This window comes from Cebus imitator, unplaced genomic scaffold (assembly GCF_001604975.1).
Source record: "Cebus imitator isolate Cc_AM_T3 unplaced genomic scaffold, Cebus_imitator-1.0 Scaffold723, whole genome shotgun sequence".
NCBI lineage: Eukaryota > Metazoa > Chordata > Mammalia > Primates > Cebidae > Cebus > Cebus imitator.
Genome location: NW_016108038.1, coordinates 147193 through 171724, shown reverse-complemented (window position 1 = coordinate 171724; position 24532 = coordinate 147193).

Below are 24532 nucleotides of genomic sequence, written 5' to 3'. Positions count from 1 at the left end.
TCAGATTTGGGGATGGATTGTGTGTGTCTGAAAGAGGAGAAAGGAATATAAATTTCGGATTGGCTGACTGAGTGACATCTATGAGGAACGAATATGCAGAGATGAGTGAAATTTAACAGCGATGAGAGGATGCCTTGTGGACATTTTTGGCTGGAAGTATCTATATATGTTTAGTTCACAATAATGCATTTGGGAAAAAAAGCACACTTCCAAATACAAATGTGGATTTAAAAAAATGAAGCATTATCAATAGTCTTTCGTTTTAACACCTTCTAACTAATTTAGTAATACTGTATCTTCTTTTGAATGAGCTACATCATACGGAGTGCCTCCAGGAGCAAAACAAAATGATATTAAAAAGATTCTTAATAATTGCTTTATGGCTCATCAGCACTTCGGTCAACCCAGGCTGATTCCATATCTTTACAATAATAACAGCAACAGAGTGAAATGTTTTATAATTCAAAAAATGACATATGAGGCTCACAGTTACGGTCCTATTTATCTCATCGCTCTGCAGGTAGAATAATACTGTTATTATTTTTAACTTTAGATACAAAAGGTTAAGTACTTCTTTGAGATAATATAGCTGGATTTTAGAAAAGCTTAGAATTTGATCTTTCAATTCAGAATCCGATATCAAAAAATTTATAAAGCATCATTATCGTATATACATGTGAAATTAATATTCTGTGCATGTACCTCTGCATCTCTTTCTCTTCTTATAAAGACACCAGTCCTGTGGATTTGAGCTCTATCTTGATGACCTAATTTACCCCTAATTACGTCCTTAAAAGCTCTATCTTCAAATACAGTGCAAGTGGAGAGTGGGGTGAGAGGGAGACACAATCAGACCATAACAGAGAGAAATGGATGCATAAAGACATTTAGATTTTGTGAATTAAATTCCTCTGCAAATCCATAGTCATTATAATGCATAGTTAATATCAAGCAACCAAAATGTCTCATACAAAAAATATTGTGTCAATATGTAGATGAAATGTCCATCAATGTTCCAAGCAGTAGAAGCTATGAATGATGAGCCATCTGCTTCTTCCTTAAGTATAGTTGCAAGTTATTCTGATGATTAAGTAAAAAGTGGTGCTTAATATTTACTGGAGTATCTAGTTTTGTTTTCTCTTTATACGCTTGATAAAAAGTACTCCTAGGGGCAGTGGCTCATGCCTATAACCCGAGTTACTTGGGAGGCTGAGGTAGAAGAATCACTTCAGCCCAGGGCTTTGAGGCTGCAGTGAATTATGATTGTGCCACTGCATTCCAGCCTGTGTGACAGAGTGAGATCCTATCTCTAAAAAATTTAAAATAAAAAAAAAATTAGCCAGATTTGGTGGCACATGACCATAGTCCTAGCTACTTGGGAGGCAGAGGTGGGAGGATTACTTGAGCCAAGGGATTTGAGGCCAGACCAGGCAACATAGCAAGACCTCATCTCTAAAGAAATAAACACTCCCGGGCACTAATGGAATTACCGAACATCACCTAATATCAATCATTCACAATATTTACAGTTAGACTCAGATTCAGCTATTGCCTATCGCAATATATCTCCCAGCCTTTCTGCTAAACAAGAGCACCAGATCAAAAATGGATATTGCAATGACAGGCTTCAAATGATCATGTTTTACTTGTCTTTTTCTTTTTTTCCTCCTAAGTGTTCTACTCTCAACTTCATTAGGTCTGCACTTGACTCTAAACTGTTTGCAGAGTTGATTTTATCTATGCATTTCATAGCAGCATCTCCAAAAACAGTTCAGCCTTGAGCACTGCACTGTAAAACACTTGAATTCTTAACAACTTCTTAAAATGTTATATAAAATGCAAAAATATAGTCCTGACGTTGGGAAGCTACATGAATTCTGAGGTGGGGGAGAGAAAAGAGTCTTTTTAAAAATTTTTAGTCAAGGTCTTGCTTTGTCATCTGGGCTGGAGTGCAGTGGTGGAAGGAAGGATGGAAGGACGGAATGGAGGAAGGAAGGGAGGGAGGGAGGGAGGGAAGGGGGAAAAGAAAGAAGCCGTAGGTCACTGCAGCCTCAACTTCCTGGGCTCAAGTGATCCTTCTGTCTCAGCCTCTTTTGTAGCTGGGACTATATGTATGTGTCATCATACACAGCTAACATTTTAATGCTTTGTAAACACAAGGTCTCACTATGTTGCCCAGGTTGATCTCAAACTCCTGGACCCACGCCATCATCCTGCCTTAGTCTCCCAAAGTACTGGGACTACAGGCATGAGCCACCATGCCCAGCAAAAGAAAAGAGTGTTCGAGGATCAGAAGTTCACATTAGGGCGACAGATGTCACAAACTGAAAATATGAGCACACTTCAGCACAGGTGATAATGTGTCTGCTTACACAGAAATCCCCAGAATAAAGAGGGAGCATTTCCCAGAGGTGACATTGATGGGACAACTTGGGAAGAAATTGCTCATGCTTCCTCTGATCCCTACCTCATGAGCATTTGTTCATATTTTTCTCTTCATTTCCATTTTTTTCCTCTGCATTATGGAAGAATTTCTCAACTTTTTCTCTGCATCTCTTATTAAGCTGTCTTGGATATGTCAACTATGATGTTTGCTGCTACCAACACCATTTCTACCCTGTAATGAACTTCTGGTCTCCCTGGGGCATTTCAGTTTTGTTTGCAGCTCTCTCTCTTACTTCCACTAGGGAGCTTGACGGATCTTTTACCAAATTTGGAAGTATGTATACTCCCTTGGTTTCTGCAATGTATTCGTTGTTTAATTCTGGTGAATATACTCGTTAGAAAATCTCCACCTTCTCATTCTAGCTTTGAGTAGGGTGAGAAGATATGAGAAGGTCTCTATCATTGGCTCAGAAGGTGAAGGAAGCATACACAGATATGACTTTCACCATGTCACGTGTCAATCTGTTGCTACCTTGAGGGGTGGCAAGGCTTTCTATGTATGTTATCTTTGAGGCAGGAGAATCACTTGAACCCAGAAGGAAGAGGTTGCGGTGAGCCTAGATAGTGCCACTGCCACTGCATTCCAGTCTGGTGACAGAGCGAGACTCCATCTTAAAAAACAAAAACAAAACAAAACAAAAAAACAAAAACACCACTGAAGGCATAAATGAAGCTTGTTTCTTTTGGTTATTATGACTTTTTTTCTCCACAGAGCAAAAATTATTTGTTCTTTCTTAGGAATGTTGGTTAAGTGTGTCTCCTTCTTAATTCTCCACTTCCAATAATTCTGTATGTAGGCTCTAAAACTAGTATTTTTCTGTATTCACTTAAGAATAGATGTAGGCCAGGTGCAGTGGTTCACACCTGTAATCCCAGCACTGTGGGAGGCTGAGGCTGGTGGATCACTTGAGCTCAGGAGTTGAAGACCAGCCTAGACAACATAGTGAGATCTGGTCTGTAGAAAAAATTGAAAACTTAGCTGGGCATGTTGGCGAGCACCTGTATTTGCAGCAACTTGGTAGGCTAAGGTGGGATGATCACTTGAACTTGGGAGGTGCAGGTTGCAGTGAGCCAAGATCACTCCAGTCTAGGTGACAGAGTGAGATCCTGAAGAACGAATGAAAGAAAGAAAGAAAGAGAGAGAAGGAAGGAAGGAAGGAGGGAAGGAAGGAAGGAAGGAAGAAGGAAGGAAAAGGAAGGAAGAAAGAAAAAAAGAATAAAAGAAAAAAGAAAAATGCGTATGTGTTGGATTTTACCTGAAAAACGTGAGGAGATCATATAGTGTTTTGAGTCAGGTGGTAAATGACTGAAAAAAATTCTCCAAAAAAAAAAATGTATTGGAAAATAATTGTAAAAACAAGGAAAAGAATGAACTCAGAGATACAGGTTTGGGCGAAGTTGCAACAAGTAATAAAAGCCCATATTGGGGTATTTAATTTGTAATCAACATGGAGAGAGATGGGGTGGAGATGAGAATTATAGGGAATAAAAAGGGCAGCATTTATAGGCTATCAAAGGGCAGGGGATGTGGATGCAGGGGAGTGCAGGGGAGGTTCTTCTCCATTGCATCGTTGATCCTAGCATCAGTCTTGCCTCAGGTGCCGACTGCTTATTGCCTCCAAGATTTTAGCAAATTTCACAGGCTCTGGGTTCCAAGTTCTGGCTCTCTTATTCTTTCCAATGTGGACAATTGATTAAATCAGCATGGATCTCTTTTTAAACATTTTTTAATCCATAAGATAATAAGATGGGACTAGATGTTACACAATCATATATTTTTCATGTCAATGAGTTTAACCTCAATTTGAGGTTCTTTTTACAATCAATACTAGATATTCCATCTGCCCATTTCCCTGCTAAGAACTGAGCCAGTCAAAAATGCACCCTCACTGCAGAGAAAGAATGGAGACTACGTTCTTGATGTTTGGCTCATGACTTCTAATCCCCTGCTGCCAAATGGTACAATATTTTGATTGTCACCCTAGACACAGGCAAGCGAAGACTTATGAGACTATTTCAATTTCCCTGCCTTGTTGGAGAGACAGTTGTAATTTCCCATGAGATCTTCCAGGATAATATAGGAGACACCCTTTTCTCTCTGTTCTCTCATGCTCCTTTAATGTACTGGTTGGTAAAAATGGTGACATTTGTCATTTTAAAGAGTACGTCACTTGTTGAAAGCTTAATATCCATGCTTACCCATAATCTCAAGGGAACAGAGTGCATTTGTCAAGAGGCTCAGACAACAGTTTCTGAGTATTGCACACAGAAGGTGCATTTGGTATGTGTTTAGCTTGTTGAAGGCAAGAGCATTTAATTTGCTCACAACTAGGACAATCGTGGAGCCATTTTCTGGCAAATTTGGAAAGATATCTGCAGGTGAGAATGTTAGCGCACTTAGCCAATTGGAGAGGGAACAAATAGATGCCTCCTAGCCCTGGGCCCACAGGAGCACTTGGCAGAAACAAACAATGTGAGTAATACGTATTGTGCACAGGGGATCCACTCAGCCATCCCTTCATCTCAAAATGTACCCTTTTATGGGCAGGGTTTCTGACACTCTCAAAACTTTGTGAACACTTCATTCAAAACAGCAATCATTGAGGGAATGCCTTAGTCTTTTTGGGCTGCTATAACAAAAGGTGTTTCACTGGATAATTTACAAACAGCAGACATTTATTGCTCACAGTTATGGAGGCTGGAAGTCTGAGATCAAGGTACCAGGACATTCAGTGTCCAGTCAGGACCCACTTCCTGATTCACAGACAGCACCTTTGCCCTCACATGGTGGAAGGGGTGAGAGAGCTTTCTGGAGTTCCTTTTATATGGGAGGTGATCCCATATATGAGGCTCTATCCTCACAACTTCATCACTTCCCAAAGACCCCACTTCCTAACAACATCACTTTGAGATTAGATTTCAATATCAGAATTGGAGGGGCCAAAAACATTCAGATCATATCACTGTGCAATATCTTATCATGGATAACTTTATGTGCATCAATGTTGGCAAGCCTGTGGTGCTTGGTTGCTTGGTTAAGCATTAATCTAGATGTTGCTGTGCAGGTATTTTGTGGATGTGAATAACATTTACAATCAGTAAGATTTGAATATCACAGAGTATTCTCTGTAATATGAGTGGGCCTCTTCCGAAAAAATACAAGCCTGAAGAGCAAAGAATAAGGTTTCCCAGAAAAGAAGAAATTCTGGCTCAAGACTGCAAAGCAGAAACCCTGCCTGAGTTTCCAGTCTGCGGGCCTGTGTTGAAGATTTAGGGCTTAAAACTGCCACATGAATGCTTACCCAAATTACCCTGCCAGCCTTGCCTCTAAATCTTAAACCTGTGGACCTCCATAACATAATTAGACAATTTCTTAAAATAAATATCTATTTCCTGTTGGTTATATTTATCTGTGGAACCTTGACTAACACACATATTTTCACAATATTATCTGCTCATGTGCAAACAAGAGTGATTTAAAAAAAAAACACTCATTTTGTGTCAACATGAGTTATATTTGACTGAGTCTATAGTAATGGATCTTATCTAATACCACTCAAGATCTCAGAAGACATGGACATCTTTATTTGTAAATTTATTTCCCTTGAGTTCAAGAGAGCTGATAATGCAAATTCCAGTCTGAGTCTGAAGGTCTGAGACCCAGGAGAGCTGATGGTGTGAGTTCCAGTCTGAGTCAGAAGACCTGAGACTCAGGAGAGTTGATGGTGTCAGTTTCAGTCTGAGTCTGAAGGCCCGAGACCCAGTAGAGCTGATGCTGAATTCCAGTTTGAAGGCTGACACCCAGGAGAGCAGATGGTATGAGTTCCAGTCCAAGAGGAAAAGGAGATGAATGTCCCAGTTTGAAGGTAATCAGGCAGGACTGATTTTCTCTTATTTGGGGGAGAGTCAGCTTTTTCTTCTATTCATGCTTTTAACTGATTAGGCTAGGCCCACTCACATTGGGGAGGACCATCTTTTTCACTCAATTTATGATTCAAATATTAGTCTCCTCCAGAAACATTCTCACAGACAGGCCCAGAATAATTTTGAGCAAAAAAATTGTGCATTGTGTGGCCCAGTCAAGCCAAGACAGAATTTACCATCCAAATAGGTCCTGGGAACAATTCCTGTCATGGAATTTTCCTCCATTAAGAAAACAAAAATAAATGGGCAAACAAAAATCAATATCACAGGTTAGCCTATGGATACCTGTCTCATAGAGAAGTTAACCTCAAAAGCCATGGTTATTACTTCCCTCATACAATAGTATTATATCTTACCTAATAATTTTATTTGCAATTCCTTCGTTCAGGGAATGCTTTTTCTCATGGAATATATAAACACCTCTTCTTCAAATGCCCTCAGAACTGGTTTTAACCATGTTAAATATTCCTGTATTAATTTATAAGTTGGATATATTTATTTACTTGTGTTTTTCCATGTTTCCATGAGTTGGATATTATTTTTAAAAATTAATTTTGCCATAAAAAAGTTCAAAAAAGGGGGAAAATCAAAATAGCTAAGGCCCCCAAGTTAAAAGGGAGAGGACACTTAAATGAGTTCAACATGCAAGTTATCAATTTTGGACTTTAATCAGTGAAGAATGTGAAGACAGGAGAGTAATGCTTTAGGAAAATTAGTTGTGGAAGAAGATACGGACTGAATTTCATAATGAAAAAATGATAGCAGAGAGTTAAGTTGGATAAATAGTAAGGTTTATAACATGATACTATGGGATAGGTATAAATAATACAATGGTTACCGTATTAGTCCATTTCCACACTGCTGATAATAAGACATACACAAGACTGGGCAATTTACAAAACAAAGAAGTTTTGTACTCACAGTTCCACGTGGCTGGGGAAGACTCACAATTATGGCAAAAGGCAAGGAAGAGCAAGCCATGTCTTGGCAGCATGCAAAGAGAGAGAGTTTGTGCAGGGGAATTCCTCTTTTTAAAACCATCAGATCTCATGATACTTATTCACTATCACAGGAACAGCATGGGAAAGACTTGTCCCTATGATTCAATTACCTCCCACTGAGTCCCTCCCACAACACGTGGGAATTCAAGATGAGATTTGGGTGGGGACACAGCCAAACCATATCAGTTACTATAATGAAACAGATTAACAACCTATCGTCTCACAGTTAGTTTTTGTGACAAGAGCAACAATCTACTTATTTAACAGAAGTCCCTAATATGATACAATGTTACTGATTTTCATTCTCATGGCATACATTAGACCTCTCAACTTGTTCATCCTATATGTTTGCCATTTTTTTTTCTGAGATGGAGTCTCACTCTGTTGCCCAGGCTGGAGTAGAGTGGCATGATCTCAGCTCACTGCAACCTCTGCCTCCTGGGTTCAAGCGATTCTCCTGTCTCAGCCTCCTGAGTAGCTGGGACTATGGGTGTGCATCACCACACCTGGCTAATCTTTGTATTTTTAGTAGAAATGGGGTTTCACCATGTTGGCCAGGCTGATCTTTAACTCCTGACCTCAAGGGATCCACCAGCCTTAGCCTTCCAAAGTGCTTAGATAATGGGCAAGAGCCTGGCCCTGCTATTTTGTATCATTTGACTTCCATCTCTCCATTTTCTCTACCCTGTATGTATGTATCTCCTAACATCATGATGTAAAACTCAAATATTTACGATAATGTTTATATTGAAAAAAACTGGCATGATGATTTGGATTGAGTTAGAATGGTCATGAGAGGAAGAACTGTGAGGGAAGATTCAACACAAGTGGAAGACTTCTTGGGTATTGTTGGTGGATTAATTTGCTAGGGCTACTGTACCAGTATGTTCTCATACTGCTATAAAGAAATATCTAAGACTGGGTAATTTAAAAGAAAAGAGGTTTGATTGACTCACAGTTTCATAGGCTGTACAGGAAGCATGATGCTGGCATCTGCTTGGATTGTAGGGAGGCCTCAGGAAACTTACAATTATGTTGGAACCTGAAGGGGAAGCAGGCATCTTACATGGCCAGAGTAGAAGGAAGAGAGTAGGGTGGGGAGCACCACACACTTTTAAACAACCAAATCTCATGAAAACTCACTGACTATCAGGAGAACAGAAAAGGGGGAAATTCACCCCCATGATCGAATCACATCCCACCAGTCCCCTCCTCCAGCACTGGGGATTACAACTGGACATGAGATTTGTGTGGGGACACAAATCCAAACTATATCAGCTGCCATAGCACAATACTAGAAACTAGGTGGCTTAAAACTGTAGAAATTGATTCTTTCATGGTTCTGGAAATCAAAAGTTGGAAATCAATGCTTCTTCTGAGGGCTCAGAGGGAGAATCTTCCCCATGCATCTCTCCAGCTTCTGGTTGCTTCAGCAATCCTTGGCATTTCATGGCTTGTGGCTACATCACTCCAATCTCTATTTCCCATTCCTTCTTCACAATATATTGGTAATCTGTTTCACTATAGATTCCTCTATGTGAATCCCTGTTTCATCACGTTCCTTTTTTTTTTTTTTTTTTTTTTTTTGAGATGGGGCCTCAGTCTGTCTCCCAGGCCATAGTGCAGTGGCCTGATCTCAGCTCACTGCAACCTCTGCCTCCTGGGTTCAAGTGATTCTCATGCTTCAGCCTCCCGAGTAACTGGGACTATAGGACTGTGCCACCACGCCTGGCTAATTTTTGTAGTTTTAGCAGAGAAAGGGTTTCCCCACGTTGGCCAGACTGGTCTCGAACTCCTGACCACAGGTCATCTGCCCACCTCGGCCTCCCATAGTGCTGGGATTACAGGTGTGAGCCACCAGGCCTGGCCCACATGCATTTCTTGTAAGGATACCAAGCATGGGAATAGAGCCTACCCTAACCCGACACAACTGCATTTTAACTTCTTTATGTCTACCAAGACCCTATTTCCAAATAAGGGTACATTCATAGGTTCTGGGTGGGCATGAATTCTGAGCAACACAATTGAACCCTGTAGAGTTGGCAAGTTATTATTAAATAAGAGGGATTAAAGAATTTGATACCCATGACCTCTGTAAAAGTCTAATTCTATATATTTGTCTATATCCTGGAACTTGCCTCTAGATATTTTCTCTCCTACCCTCCCGTAATAAGGTTTATCAGAAGAACAATTCACAAGATGTAGGTCCCAACAGTATGTAGTATTCATGGCTCTGCGCTGACTTTCCTAACATCTTGTATACAGCTGCGGGCAATAGTTTCATTGCCAGCTCATCTGGGGCGGGTTATTAAAAACTTATGGTAAGATCTTGGACACAGAGCAGCTCACTTCTGCTTCAATGTGAAGTTTTAAGCGTTCTAAGAAAATATCAGCTATATTCAGTTGGGATCCCAAATTGCCAGATGTCCCTACTCAGCAAGGAAAACTTTTAATGTAAGATGCCTCTACAAATTCTTAAATTCCAGCAATCTGTAGCAGCTGTGAGTCCCCACTCCAGCTTGTACATTGGTAAAAGTTGATCTTTGCAACCTACAGTTAATGCGGAGAAATCATCTGATATTTAAAGCCACATAAGCTGTAGCTCAGTCTTACAAAGCATTCACATTTACAAGCAGAGAGTGCTTCATTATATAAACCCAGTTTGTCCACTTAATTACAAGGATGACAATTCACAGTATGGAAATACAGTAGATATGAATATGTAGAGTTCACCAGGTTACATTTTGCTTAATCCTGAAATTAAAACATAGCACATATTATAGGAGTTAGAGTGTCTTTATGTCTTAGAATTACTGGTGTACATATTCCTTTGCATAATCAATAAATCAAATCAACCCCTTAAAATATTAAAATGTGAAGTAGTATGACTTGTCAATTATTTCATTTTTCATTAATGTTTAGTTACTTACCATATAGGAATATTGAAGGCAAGAGTAAAAGGAAAAATCTGTACGGTACAGTAAACACCTCAAGTAGCTGTATAATGTGTATTTATAAAAACATATTTATTTATAAATTTTAAAAATTACTGCTTAGTAATAACCTCAAGTAGCTGCATAATGTATATTTTTAATATGCATTTCATTTATACATTTATTTAAATGATCAAACACAATCTCAGTAACTTCAAATGGTTTGTGGTAAAAGGATTGGATCTTTTCTTTTTCCACATGTTTAACTCTCTTAAAATTAAAAATTAATCTCAAATAATGTGCATAGGGAAGTGGAAGATGGGCCAGGCACGGTGGCTCATGCCTGTAATCCCAACAATTTAGGAGGCCAAGGTGAGCAGATCGCCGGAGGTCAGGAGTTTGAGACCAGCCTGACAAACAGCAAAATCCCATCTCTACCAAAAATACAAAAATTAGCTGGGCATGGTGGCGGGCACCTGTAATCCCAGCTACTCAGGAGACTGAGGCAGGAGGATCACTTGAACCTGGAAGAGTAACATATATTTGGATCATAAAAAAGAAAAAAAAGCAAGAAAAGCATGAAGCTTTCAAAAGAAAAACTGTTAAACCATGGAAGGAATCATTGGTGACTGACTAAAATTGCAAGAGTCATCTATTTGCTTTTGCACAATTAGGTCGTTCTTAAAAATGTGGAGTCTCAGGATTTTTTTTTCTTCTTGAGATCAGTCCATCAAGAATGATTAATTGAGCCCTCAGGTGCTCCTTATACCTTACAACTTAAAAAAATAATAATAAAAGGAGACATTTTTTTCAGGTTCTAGTTAGCTGGATTCTGCTCTAAATGTAGATAATATTTGTAGCTGTTGAAAAAAATGGTTTTACCTATAGGATGAGGTAAGATATGGCAGATGCATGCAACAAGGAGTTATTGGTTGAATTGTCTAACCCCTAAATATATACTGAAGTCCTAATCCCCAATATGTGTGAATTTGACTTTATTTGGAAACAGAGTTTTTGCAGATATAATCATGAAAATTAGGTCATTAGGGTGGGCCCTAATCTAATATGATGGTGTTCTTATTATAAGAAGAGGATAATAACCCACTGTTAGATGAATGTACAAAATGGAATACTGTTCAGCCATAAAAAGAATAAAATTCCCTCATTTGTAACAGCATGGTTGGAACTGGAGAACACTAAGCAAGCTGAAATAAGCCTGACACAGAAAGTTAAATACTGAGAAACTGGGCACAATGGTCCACATTTGCACTTTGGGAGGCTGAGGTGACAGGATCCCTTGAGCCCAGGAGCTTGAGACCAGTCTGGGCAATATAGCAAGGCCCCATCTCTACCAAAAAAAAAAAATTAAAAATTAGCTGAGTATGGGTGGTCCATGCCTGCAGTCCTAGCTACATAGGAGGATGAGGTGGGAGGATCACTTGAGCCCAGGAGTTGAGGCTGCAGTGAGCTGTGACTGTACCACTGCATTCCACCTTCGGCAACCCAGGGAAAGCATATCTGAAGAGAAAAAAAGGAGAGCGAATTGGGGTGAGGACATGGTGACACCCCAAAATCCAGCCTGTGGCCATCTGGAGATGGCCAGCACCATTTTTATATTTCTGTGTTTTCTCCCATACTAAGAAATCCCAGTCATGGCCAACCAAAGATAGTAGAACTGAAGGTTAATACAGAACCAAATTCCTAAAGGGGATAAAGTATTAACCAAGAGATTGAGTTCAAAACCAATGGCACAGAAGGAAACGTAGATTCATCTTCCAAAACTGAGGAACAGGACAGACACTGAGGAATTAGTTGAGATGCCAGTGAAGTGAAGCCCTCAGTCACATGCACTGTGATAAGTTGAAAGGATTCAAGCTTATAAGAAAAAATGGCAGCAGACTTTAAAAGAGCATAATTCAATGTGTTAAGCTTGAGTGAGAACATTATCTCTATATTCCATAGTACTGTATTTAAAATTCAATACCTTCCCAATTATGGTTTCATAATAATTCACTTAAAATATTTTTTATTAACATTAGGGATATTTCTAACAGCTTCTTTGAGGTTGTTGAATTTATGGTTTGATTCATCAGTATGTTTTTATTATGTCTTAACAAGTGGGTTTACTTTAACAAAAACAATGTTATGCTGTAATAATTAATTAAAATCATATTAAATGCTATAAATGCCATCATGTTACTTCTATGAACAGATGCCAGTTCAGTCTGAATCTTTCCTTCATTTTCTTCACTTCCTGAAAACTTCATCTCTTTTTTTTTTCTTATTTTTATTATTATTTTTTGAGACAGAGTCTCCTTCTGTTACAGAGGCTGGAGTGCAGTGGCACAATCACAGCTCACTGCAGCCTTGACCTTTACAGGCTCAGGTGCTTCTTCCATCTCAGCCTCCCAAATAGCTGAGACCACAAGCATGCCACACTATCTGGAATAATTTTTGTATTTTTGTAGAAAAAGAGTCTCATCATGTTGCCCAGGCTGGTCTTGAACACCTGGATTAAAGGAATTCGCCCACCTCGGTCTTCCCAAGTGCTGAGATTACAGGCGTGAGCCCCCACACCCGACCCACTCATATTTTATCATGTAGAACTGTCATTCTACATGTGCAAAGGCTTCCTCCTGCTCACTGCTCTGCACACAGCACTGACAACCATGTTGGACACTTTGTAGTTTCTGACGAGTATTTGCAGGATTAATAAATTCTTTTGTCTTTTTTTCTTAGTTGTTCTTTCCTTTTCTTTTGTTCTTCTTTCATTCATTTAAAAAAAATCTCTGAAGGCAACAAAGTGGTCTACAGGAGACTTTAATCAGCAGTAACTCCCTGCAAAGTTTAAAATCTGTATATAACTTTTGTTTGACTTCCCCAGAACTTACCTCGTAATAGCCTACTGTTGACTGGACGCCTCACTGACAATATAAATAGCTGATTAGCGCATACTTTGCATGTTATATATGTCATTACACTGTATTCTTGCAATAAAGTAAGCTAGAGGGAAATATAATATCATGAAGAAAATCATAAGGAAGGTTGGGTGCGGTGGCTCACCCCTGTAATCCCAGCACATTGGGAGGTCAAGGTGGGTGGATCAGGTGAGGTCAGGAGTTTGAGACCAGTCTGGCCAATGTGGTGAAACCCCATCTCTACTAAAAATACAAAATTAGCCGGGCATGGTGGCGCATGCCTGTAACCCCAGCTACTTGGGAGTCTGAGGCAGGAGAATCACTTGAACATGGGAGGTGGAGGTTGCAGTGAGCCGAGATGGTGTCACTGCACTCCAGCCTGGGCGACAGAGTGAGACTTTGTCTCCAAAAACAAAAAACAACAAAAGCATAAAATCATAGGAGAGACAAAATATACTTACTACTCATTAAATGAAAGTGGATCATCATAAATGTCTTCATCCTCATTATTTTCACATTGAGGAGGCTGAGGAGGGGGAGGAAGAGGAAGGGTTGGTCTTGCTGTCTCAGGGGTGGCAGAGGTGAAAGAAAATCCATGTATAAGAGACCCACGCAGTTGAAACCTGTGTTGTTCACAAATCAACTCTACTTACCTCATCCATTTTCATTACCTGCCTCAAATTCTGAGAGTTCTTTCATCTTCTAGTTTTAGTTTGTATGAAGCAGCTGACCAACTTACATTTTTTTTCTTAGAGTTTTGCTTACAAGAATGAAACTTTAAATGCTGGATATAATTTTAAAATTTAGTTTTCCACTCATATATTATTACACTCTTATATTCTTTTCTTAGTACAAACTGGTTGAATATATATTTTAATTTTATCCCATTTAAATGTAAGGTTTTAAGGTGTCTACAAAATAATATTCTTTTGGTGGAGGAAAGCATTCTTTTTCAAATTGCATACATGTGAATTATATCTTTGAAATTACGTATACATATAAATATATATATACACACACATACTGGTGTATGTATACCTAATATATATTTCTCTATATATAGTTATAGACATAGATATAGATGTGGACTGACTTGTTTTTCTCTATAGATGTATGTATGTATGTATATATGTATGTATAAGTAACTTTTTATAGAAAATAATCCAAAAAGTGAAATATTTTTAAATGATTTTTAACATAGCAATGACTCAGCTTTAATTATCATCAATTCATGGTTAAACTTGATTCGTTACTTTTTTTTCTCTCCCTTCAGATTAAGCAAACCCCATATATGATAAGATAGATTCATTGCTTATGTGTCAGTATTTCAGAATTTTCTCTGAAATGTAGGTGCAACCTCAAAATATAAATCCACAATTTCATTGGAGCATATAACATATTAGTCATAATGGCTAGAAGTACAAAAGTCAAATCATTGTTTAATATCTTAAATTGCCTCATAAATTATTATTTTTACTATTATTAATGGTTTACTAGTTTGAAATAAGATCCAAGCATATTGCATGCAATGCAATTGGTTAGTATCTCTCTTAAATCTCTCTTATGTATAGGAACTACCCTTTTTCTTTCCTTCTTATGATTTATGTATAGGAGAAAGAGGATCACTTTCCCCTACATGATTTTCTATATGGAATATGCTGTCTAATTGTATATTCATGACACTCTCATAATATCCGTTGGTCTTTTGTGTTATTGTGAATCGTAGTCAGATCTAGTGTCCTGATCAGGTCAGAGTTTGTTTTAGTGAGATTATTTCCATTAAGTGGTACAGATTGTCCTTTGTTTTGATATTAGGAGCAATTAGTACTTATTAATTAAAGGTTACAAAGTATTCTTTTACTATTTGTGTCAACCTCTCGCATTGATGAGATGGACTATTTCCATAAAATTAAAATTGCTTTTATGAAATATTTGATTAAACTGAAGTATGTTTTATTTAACAAAGTGAAAGGGGTCAAGGGATAATGGTTGACTAGTTCACATTATTTACCAGGTTTCAAATGACCAGGTATTTTCGGGGGGGGTGTTGGGGGTGGTTTAAATGAAATACCACCAACTTCAGCCACAAATGAAACCTCTCTTGTGAATATCCTTGTCAGAACGCTCTCATGCTCTTTAAATTAAGAGTATCTGAAAGTCACATTTTTTTCAATGCTGCCTGTCTGGGAATATCTAATACTCTAATCTAGGCCAGGCACTTTTTACATGCCTCAAAATCTCCCTTGACAATGGAGTGTAATGAACTGAAAAATTTTATATAGCAGTGTTGAGTCTGGCAATGATGAGTGAAGCTGACATCTTCTCTCCCCTAATTTTCAATTCCACATCTGTTGGATATTCTTCACCACACTTGGGGTTGCTAAAGGTGGATGGAGTGATGGCTCAGCCCCGCTTTGTCCCATTCAAATAGTTCACTGCTGTTAAATGTCTCCAGTGGTTATTTCCTTCTGGATACTTTAGTCGTGTATGATCAGTACTTAGCTGTGCATTGGTTTACCTCAATTCACCCACCTATTCAGGTCAAAAGCCACACTGGTATAGCTTTTCTGGGAGAATAGAAAAGAAAATCTCATCTGTGGTCATTACCAACTTTTCTACTTTCATGGCACTGCCTGGACCCCAGCCTCGTGCCCCAGAAGCCCTTCCCTACCCTGCATATTCTATTTCTACGCGATTCCCCCTGCCATCACAAATATTAGGTTAAGCTATCAGCTCTCTGTGTCTTGGACAATGAACTAAAAATCTTTGAACTTTATCTCAAAGATTTGGAGATAACATGGAAAAGTTTTCCTCAGAGAATGACATGAGGGTGTTATGGCCTCAGAAAATTCATTCTGGCTGCAGAGTGTCAAATAATTTGAAGATGAGCAAAGAGACAAAGAAATCAGTGAGATGTCTACAAAGGAAAACTCTAAAGAAAAAATAGTTGCGAAAATGATGAAAGAAAATATATGGCTAGACTGCAGTGCACTGGTGGAGGTATCACTCACCGGCACTGAGAAGAGATTAGGGAGAGAAGATAGTCTCTGATTACAACCAGTTATGTCGCTGAAGTGGTAGTTGGTGATAAAATTGTTTATTTGCTTGCTTATTCAGCTTTTTTGAGAGATGATTGACAAATTGAACTTGCATGTATTTAAGATAGACAACATGATGTTTTGATATAAGAATGCCTTGCATAATGCTTTCCACAATCACACTAATTAACAAATACATCATCCCAAATAGTTACTGCTATATTTCTCTCTCTCTCTCTCTCTGTGTGTGTGTGTGTGTGTGTGTGTGAACACTTGAGATCTACATTACCATATGATCCAGAAATCTAACATCTGGGTATGTATCCAAAGAAAATGAAATATTACAACAATAAAAATAATACAAATTTTAAAATATAGTAGAACCAGTATTTACATCAAATTTACATTGCATTAAGTAGTATAAATAATCCAGAGATGATTTAAAATGGGCAGGAGGATGTGCGTAGGTTACATAAAAATACTACACCATTTTATATCAGGGACCTGAGCTCCTGCAGATTTTGGTATCCATGGTGGGTTGCAGTGGGTGAAACTCCTGCAACCAATCACCTGTGGATACCAAGGGACAGCTGCATATGTGTGTCTGTGTGTGTGTGTGTGTGTGTGCGCGTGCGTGTGTGTGTGCCTGTGTGTGTAACAGAATATCATTTTTAAAAAGAAGTAAATTCTGCCATTTGTGACTGTATGAATAGAGCTGGAGGGCATTATGCAAAATAAGCAAAACCCAGAAAGAGAAATACCACAATTTCACTTGTATGTGGAATTTTAATAAGTTAAAGCTACTGCTTTAGAAGAATAGAATGGTCATTACCATGGGCTGGGGAAAGAGGGAATTGATGATGTTTGTCAAGGGTAAAAACTTTTAGTGACTACAGTTAATAATTCTGCATTAGGTACTTGAATTTACTAAGAGAGTAGATCTTAAGAGGTGAGGGTATTATTTAATTAAAATAGGGAACACTGGCTGGTTGTAGAAGGAATGGTGGACCACGTGGATGATAAACTCAGCTTTAGACACATGAGGCTAACTTCTCTTGTGACATACCACAAGATGGTCCTGATGGGTCAGGACAGTAATTGAATTTTATAATCATGAGCTTGAGAGATAGATCTGCCAGTGATATCAACTGAGGAGCCGCTACCAACATGGAGATGAGAAATGACATCATGGTAGTGGAAAAAAACTCATTGGCAAGAAGACTAAGACAGGACACACACTGAACTTTCAAATCAAAATAGAAATGTGGATGTGAATTCCCTCCTTCTGGCATGCTCATTGTGATGGTTAGTAATGAGTGTTAACTTCACTGGATTGAAGGATGCAAAGTATTGTTCTTGGATGTGTCTGTGAGGGTGTTGCCAAAGGAGATTAACATTTGAGTCAGTGGACTGGGAAAGGCAGACCTACACTCAAGCTGGGTGGGCACCATCTAATAAGCTGCTAGCCAGGGTTGGGACAAAAACAGGCAGAGGAGCATGGAAGGATTAGACTGGCTGAGTCTTCCGGCCTCCATCTTTCTCCCATGCTGGATGGTTCCTGCCCTCGAACATTGGACTTTAAGTTCTTCAGCTTTTGGACTCTTGGACTTACACTAGCGGTTTGCCAGGGGCTCTTGGGCCTTCAGCCATAGACTAAAGGCTGCACTGCTGGCTTCCCTACTTTTGAGGTTTTGGGACATGGACTGGCTTCCTTGCTCCTCAGCTTGCAGACGGCGTATTGTAAGACTTTATCTTGTGATCGTGAGTCAATTCTTCTTAGTAAACTTCCCTTCATATATACATCTATCTGATTAGCACTGTCCCTCTGGAGAACCCTGATTAATACACTCATTTTATATCAACACTGCCATCACTCTCTCTTCTCTGTCTCTCTCCCGTCCCCTCGCTTCTCTTGCTCAACACTTTCTCTCCCTTCCTCTCTCTCTCACCTCTGTCCTTTCTCTCCTTTTCCTCTCTCTCTCCCTCCTCTCTCTCTCCTCTCACTGACTCACTCCTTTCTCTATCCTCTCTCTCCTCTTTCTCCTATTTTTTCTGTCTCATATAATATATATATATATATATATGTATATATACAAATATATATGTGTGTGTATATATGTGTTTGTGTGTATACCATGCTGACACACTCTATTTATTTTTAACAGAAAGAGGGTGTAACTTAGTAGAAACAACAGAGCCTTTGGAGACAAACATATTTCTCAATCGTTGAACAAGTTCAGTGGAAAGAGGAAGAAGGTGGAGTCAGGTAGTTGTGGATTTGTTTCCCAGTGATACAATTGTCTGAATTACATTGGACATGTCATTCTATTATTTAACATATTCCCATCCCTATCTGTAAAAAGGGAATAATAAGATTTTCAAAAGGGATTTATGAAAAATAAACTAGATTACTTGCATGAGCAGAAAGCAGAGGATGAATACTGCCTAATGCTTCAAGTGATGCTACAACAGAGAGCAGAGGACAGCTTCTTTCAAAGAAAAGAACAATAATTTGATGATATTTTTAAATATGACCATGGAGTTGGTCTGGAATGCAACAGAAAGGGAAAGTAGGTAAAATGCAGAGTATAACTTTTCACTCATAGATGTAAAGTATTAATATTAATACCCTTGTTGTGTAGAGATGTTATATAAAGCCAAGCCCTTCCCAATATCCACCAGAAAGTCTTGGGTCCACTATATGTGGCAAGACACACGAGTTGCTGAAAAGAAACACTTTGGACAAATAGTAAAATGGTATAATCAAGAAGAGACACAAAGAATTAGGTACTATTAATAAATGAGGTAAGAAAACAAGTAAAAAACAACCCAAAATCCCCAGATATATGTCCCTTTCCTTACCAGAGAATCCCTGAGACATTGCAGGACATAGTGGGTATTTGAGACAAATTTAATTAGTGTAATTTTAAATCTCAAAGGCAATAGTATTCCAGGCTAGAAAAGGTGGGTGATCTCTAGTAGTTTATATAACTAAGGTTCATCTGGCATATTCTAGATCCTCAATTAATAACATCACTGCTTTTTTAATAGTGGGAAGACTAGTCATCCATGCTGTCAACAACACTATTACAATACCATTTACACATAATCTATAAAGAGGGAATAGTTCAGTTTTTTCAGTTTTGCTTTCTGACATTGCTTTTCTGTTTTAGTATCTGTTTCTGACTTTCCAAGCACTCTCGGAAGAATTACCAGCCAATCTCAATTCATAAGAAGGATGCAGTATATGTGTCACAGCATATGTGATACAGTTACCTATGGCCTAAAAAAATTGCAATCAGAAACATATGTTGTGCATAAAGTAATTGGTGCCATCTGAACATGCTTCTAAGCAAACTTATTTTACTTATTGTAGTGTTGATGTTTCTTGGTACTTAATTTTATTTGAGGATGTTAGTTTTAATGATATTCTATAGATAATTCAGCATTGTGATGGATAATTTTATGTATCAACTTGACTGGACATTGAGTGCCCAGATAGCTGGTTAAATATTATCTCCGGGTGTGCCTGTGGGGGTGAGGGTGTTTCCACAAGGAAGCCACGTTTAAATTGATGAACTCAAAAAACACTTTTCCCTCCCCAATGTCAGTGTGCCTCATTTAATTCCTTAAAGGATTGAATAAAACAAAAAGTGCAAGAAGGCTGAATTAAGTCTGCCTGACTATTTGAGCTGGGAAATTGATCTTCTGCCCTCAGTGCTCCTGGTTCTCAGATCTTCAGAGGAAACTGTAACTGGCACCATCATGCCTCTGTCTCTTGGGTCTTTGAATTGCACCACTGGCTTTCCTAGGTCTTCATCTTGGAGACAGGAGGTTATGGCACTTCTCAGCCTCCATAATCAATGAGCCAATTCTTTATAATAATTTTTTTTTGAGAGACAGAGAGAGAGAGACAGGGTCTTGCTCTGTCACCCAGGCTGAAGTGCAGTGGCATTATCGTGACTCACTGTAACCTCTGCCTTCTGGGCTCAAGTGATCCTCCACCTTAGCCCCCCAAGTAGCTGGGACCACAAGCATGCACCACCATGCCTGGCTAATTTTTGTATTTTTTAATAAAGATGGGTTTTGCCATGTTGTTTAGGCTGGTCTTGAACTCCTGAGTTCAAGCTATCTGCCCATCTCAGCCTCCCAAAGTGCTAGGATTATAGGCGTGAGCCACTGCACCTGGCCCCTTATAATATATATCTTAATAGATAGATAAATGTAGAGATATATCTTTTTTGGTTATATCAATATAAGTAAAAATTTTAGTTATACCTGTATCCATATGTATAGGTATATATCTGTATCTTATTGGTTTGGTTTCTCTAGAGAACACTGACAAATACAAACATTTATACTGTAACCTTTGAGAAGTTACTTTACGTCTTTCAGCCTCAGTTTCCCAACATGCAGAATGGAAATCACAACTTTGAAAAAAACATCAAGTCATTGTAAATCTTAAAGTCATAACATAAACAAAGCAAGATATTTCTATAAGAAGGATGAGGATTCAGGATGATATTTGCATTACAGAAAGAAGAATGTCCTAAGCCCTTAGAGATATATTTCAATGATGATATTTTAAAGTACCACATTTCATCTCCTCCCACTTGCTCCAACTGAATGTGTCAAATGGGGGATGTTTGAATAATTTTTGTTGATTCAGCAGGTAAAGTAGAATGTTGGGTCTTCGAGAACTTTGCTTATTATTAAGTAGAAAGGAGGAGTTTAAAATATTTGCCTGTAAAGCCCCTCTCAAGAAATCCCCAGCCCAGACTGTTTAACTCAGAAGCTCCAAGAGTGGACCTGAGATGTCAGTATTTATAAAATTCCCTCAAGGGATTCTTATGTACAGGTAGGATTGAGATTTACTAATTAGTGGTTTGGATAGATAAAAATTAAAACCAAACTTAACTCTGGAGTTCTCTGGCATAAATCTGCTATATAGAAAAAGTATTTGAATTATGTACCAGTCAAATTTTCTGACTCAGATCAAATGCTAAATTGGTGATGAAGAAAACAAGAAAAAAAATACCCTCAACATTAGAAAATAAATTTCACTCATCAGATGCCGTTGTAAATTTTTAGAATTATTGAACTGTCAAGAGGACCAGGAGGAAAGAAATATGACATATGTTCAGCCCTACAAGGGAAAAACTTGTGACACTTTCCAGGTTTAGGACATTAAAAAAAATTTCTGAGAGAAGGTTTCTAGAGTAGAGTCCAGAAGTCCAGATGGCACAGTGGTTGGTGGAGTTATTAATGTGGCGGGAGATGCTTTTCTAACATCATTAAGTTTCATTGGGTTGTCAATGTTTATTAAGAGGAAAAAGTGTCTAGAAGTCCCTTCGACACTATTAATGGCTAAGTTCTTAGCAGCCATAATTAAATTCCAACATAAATCTTATGACTAATCTAAAAAACGGAAGATTTAAGGGAAAATCACCTAGAAATAATTTTAGAAGACAAAGTCAGTTTCCATATAATATTTTAGGACTTTAGAACATGCATTTCCAAATCAGATTTCCATTAAACTAGCATGGTCTTTGTGAAAATACTTCATGTGTGTCATTTAAAATTTACCAAACCCGGTTGAAATTACTTTTACTTTTGTGATTCATGAAGAAAATGCAGAATTAAGTCCATTATTTTTTTTATCAAGATTATAATGCCAGTCACATCCAACATGAGTTTATATGCTTAGGAAGGGTGATTGAGGGAGATTTTCTTCCTCAGCGGCAGAAAGTAAGTCATTTCTCTTAATCCAATTAGATTTTGTAGGCTTTATCATTTTTCTCTCGAATCTTAGATCTGAAAAAGAAGAAATGCTTTAAGAAATTCATATTCTGCATGGAATTGATAGCAAATAGATACACGCATGGCAATCAACAGTGTGAGCCCCATACTTATTCCTGGTTACCTAAGGGTTAAGATTTTAACAACCAATACCTGGTATATAGTTTTCTTTATTTATTCATGTGTGTCCTGTTTTATTCCAGAAGTACTGCAAGTAATGGGCTAATATAACAAGTCAAGCATTATCATAGAATGTTGGAAAACAAGTGTAGAAAAAAGTAGATTCTGTCCTTGTTCCAAACTTGATAAACAAATGTACTCTCCATAAAATAGCAAGTAGGAAAGAACTCTACTGAGAGTTGGGGGAACCTGGGAACCACTCTGACTTAGCTTTTTCAGTTTTCATTTCTATTTGTTTTTTTTCAGTTTTCATTTCTCTTTGGTTTTATTTTAATTAAGTGAGGGGAAGCCTTAACTGCCCTCACTTTTTGCACCTCTAATTAAGGAAATACTTCAGAAATATAATGAACAAAGTGGGACTAGCATCAGTAAGCCTTCAGTTTAAATTTCAGCTCCACTGTTTAGGATCTGAAAAGAAAAATGAGCAGGCTAGACTTTCTAAGTATGTATGCAGTGCTTATAAAATAGAGGATTTGAGTAATAACTTCTGCTTTAGATGTTCTTTCTGTGTTTATGTAGGAGGATAACATCAAATGTTTACTTTATCTCTAAAGCATAGCAGACTTTTTTTTTAAATGGTTCGTTTAAAAAAATTAACTATACTCCTCGTTTTAAAATTTAGCAGCAGCTACAATTAGCTAAATAAATATACCTCTAGAAGAAAACTCCACGTATTCCAGAAAAGTGTTTTTTGATATTGTAATGCATATATGATCAACTGTCAACACTTCATTAAGTCCTAATTAAATTATTTTTTAGTTGCCTTGTGTGCATGTCTTTAAAAACTCACCACGTTTTTTTTGTTTGTTTGTTTTTTTGTTTTTTTGAGACAGGATTTCGCTCTGTTGCCCAGGCTGGAGTTCAGTGGCATGATCTCTGCTCACTGCAACCTCTGCCTTCCAGGCTCGAGCCATCCTCCCACCTCAGCCTCTCAGGTAGCTGGGACTACAGGTTCACGCCACTATGTCCGGATAATTTTTGTATTTTTCTGGTAGAGATGAGGTTTCACCATGTTGCCCAGGCTGGCCTCAAACTCCTGACCTCAAGTGATCTACCTGCCTCGGCCTCCCAAAGTGCTGGCATTACAGGCATGCGCCACCACGATCCACCCTCACTAACAATTTAGTGAGCTGTTGAGTTTAAGCGTTTACAAACCAGACTGATTCAAATGTTGCAGAGGTAGGTTGTCAATTGCTTTCAGTAACCTATTATGTTACCTAAGAAAAGAGCAGAACTGCGCATAAAGATGTATGGAAGACTAGGAACTACACACCAAGAGGGAATCTGCCACTTGTGCAAAGATAAACATTTGGATTGGTAAAGGATTGAGTCCAGCTGGCCTTCTCCAGGTTCCATTCTCTCCTGCTGTTTTACCCAACTGCAGTGGCTCCTCCAGCGTTCACAATGTTGCTGCTGCCCTGTATACTGACCAAACTGAAAGATAAGCGAAATATGAAAAGACCAGGAGCTGCTGAACCTCTGGCATCCTTTCAGAGTTCTGGGGCCATCCAAGGCTTTGGATAAGACCAACGCAGTTTGATCTTGACTCTTCTCGGTGTGTTTTAGTTGCCCGCCATAACCTGAGTCAGGATGGAGGACTTCTGGGAGAACAGATAATGTCCTTAACCAATATCTCTGAAGAAAACTGCAGACGCATTTGTAGCACTTACCTTGGAGGGGTAATTTGGCAACACTGAGTCCAAAACAGGTTTGTGCGGGACTCACTGAAATTAGTAATAGTCTCTTAAATACTAACAACCCCTGAAAACAACTCCAGGTGGGAGAAAAGAGAGAGGCACTTCCGAGACCAATTTTCTATTTTGGTAGAGGCCAGGCTTGCAAAATGGAATTCTGGTTTCATAACAAAAGACATCATATTAAATTACATGAGGGTGAGTCTGTTGTGGTCTGCAGGTGTTGCCTGGCAGGGTTTCCAATACCTACTGTAACTGCACATGTTGTGATGAAAAGCAGCCAACATTTTTGGGCAAGTGGCACAGATGTCTCACCTCCTAGCAGGGCTTGTCAATCACACTCCTTTGTCTTCATTGCATCTTTCTAATAACAGCTATAAAGAAACCTTCCAAAAAGTCATTTCTGTTAGAAATCCAAGGCGTGCATTTAAAGAAAAAGGGCCAGATTAAGATGTTTAAATATAAATATATGGAATATGCTGGAAGGCAGACTTGTGATGTGTTGCCTCTTTGACTCTCATCTTCAAGGTTGAGATAGGAGTTGGAGGCAGCTCTTGACTTTTCCTTGATTAAAACCATTAGCACTGCCTAACGTAGAAG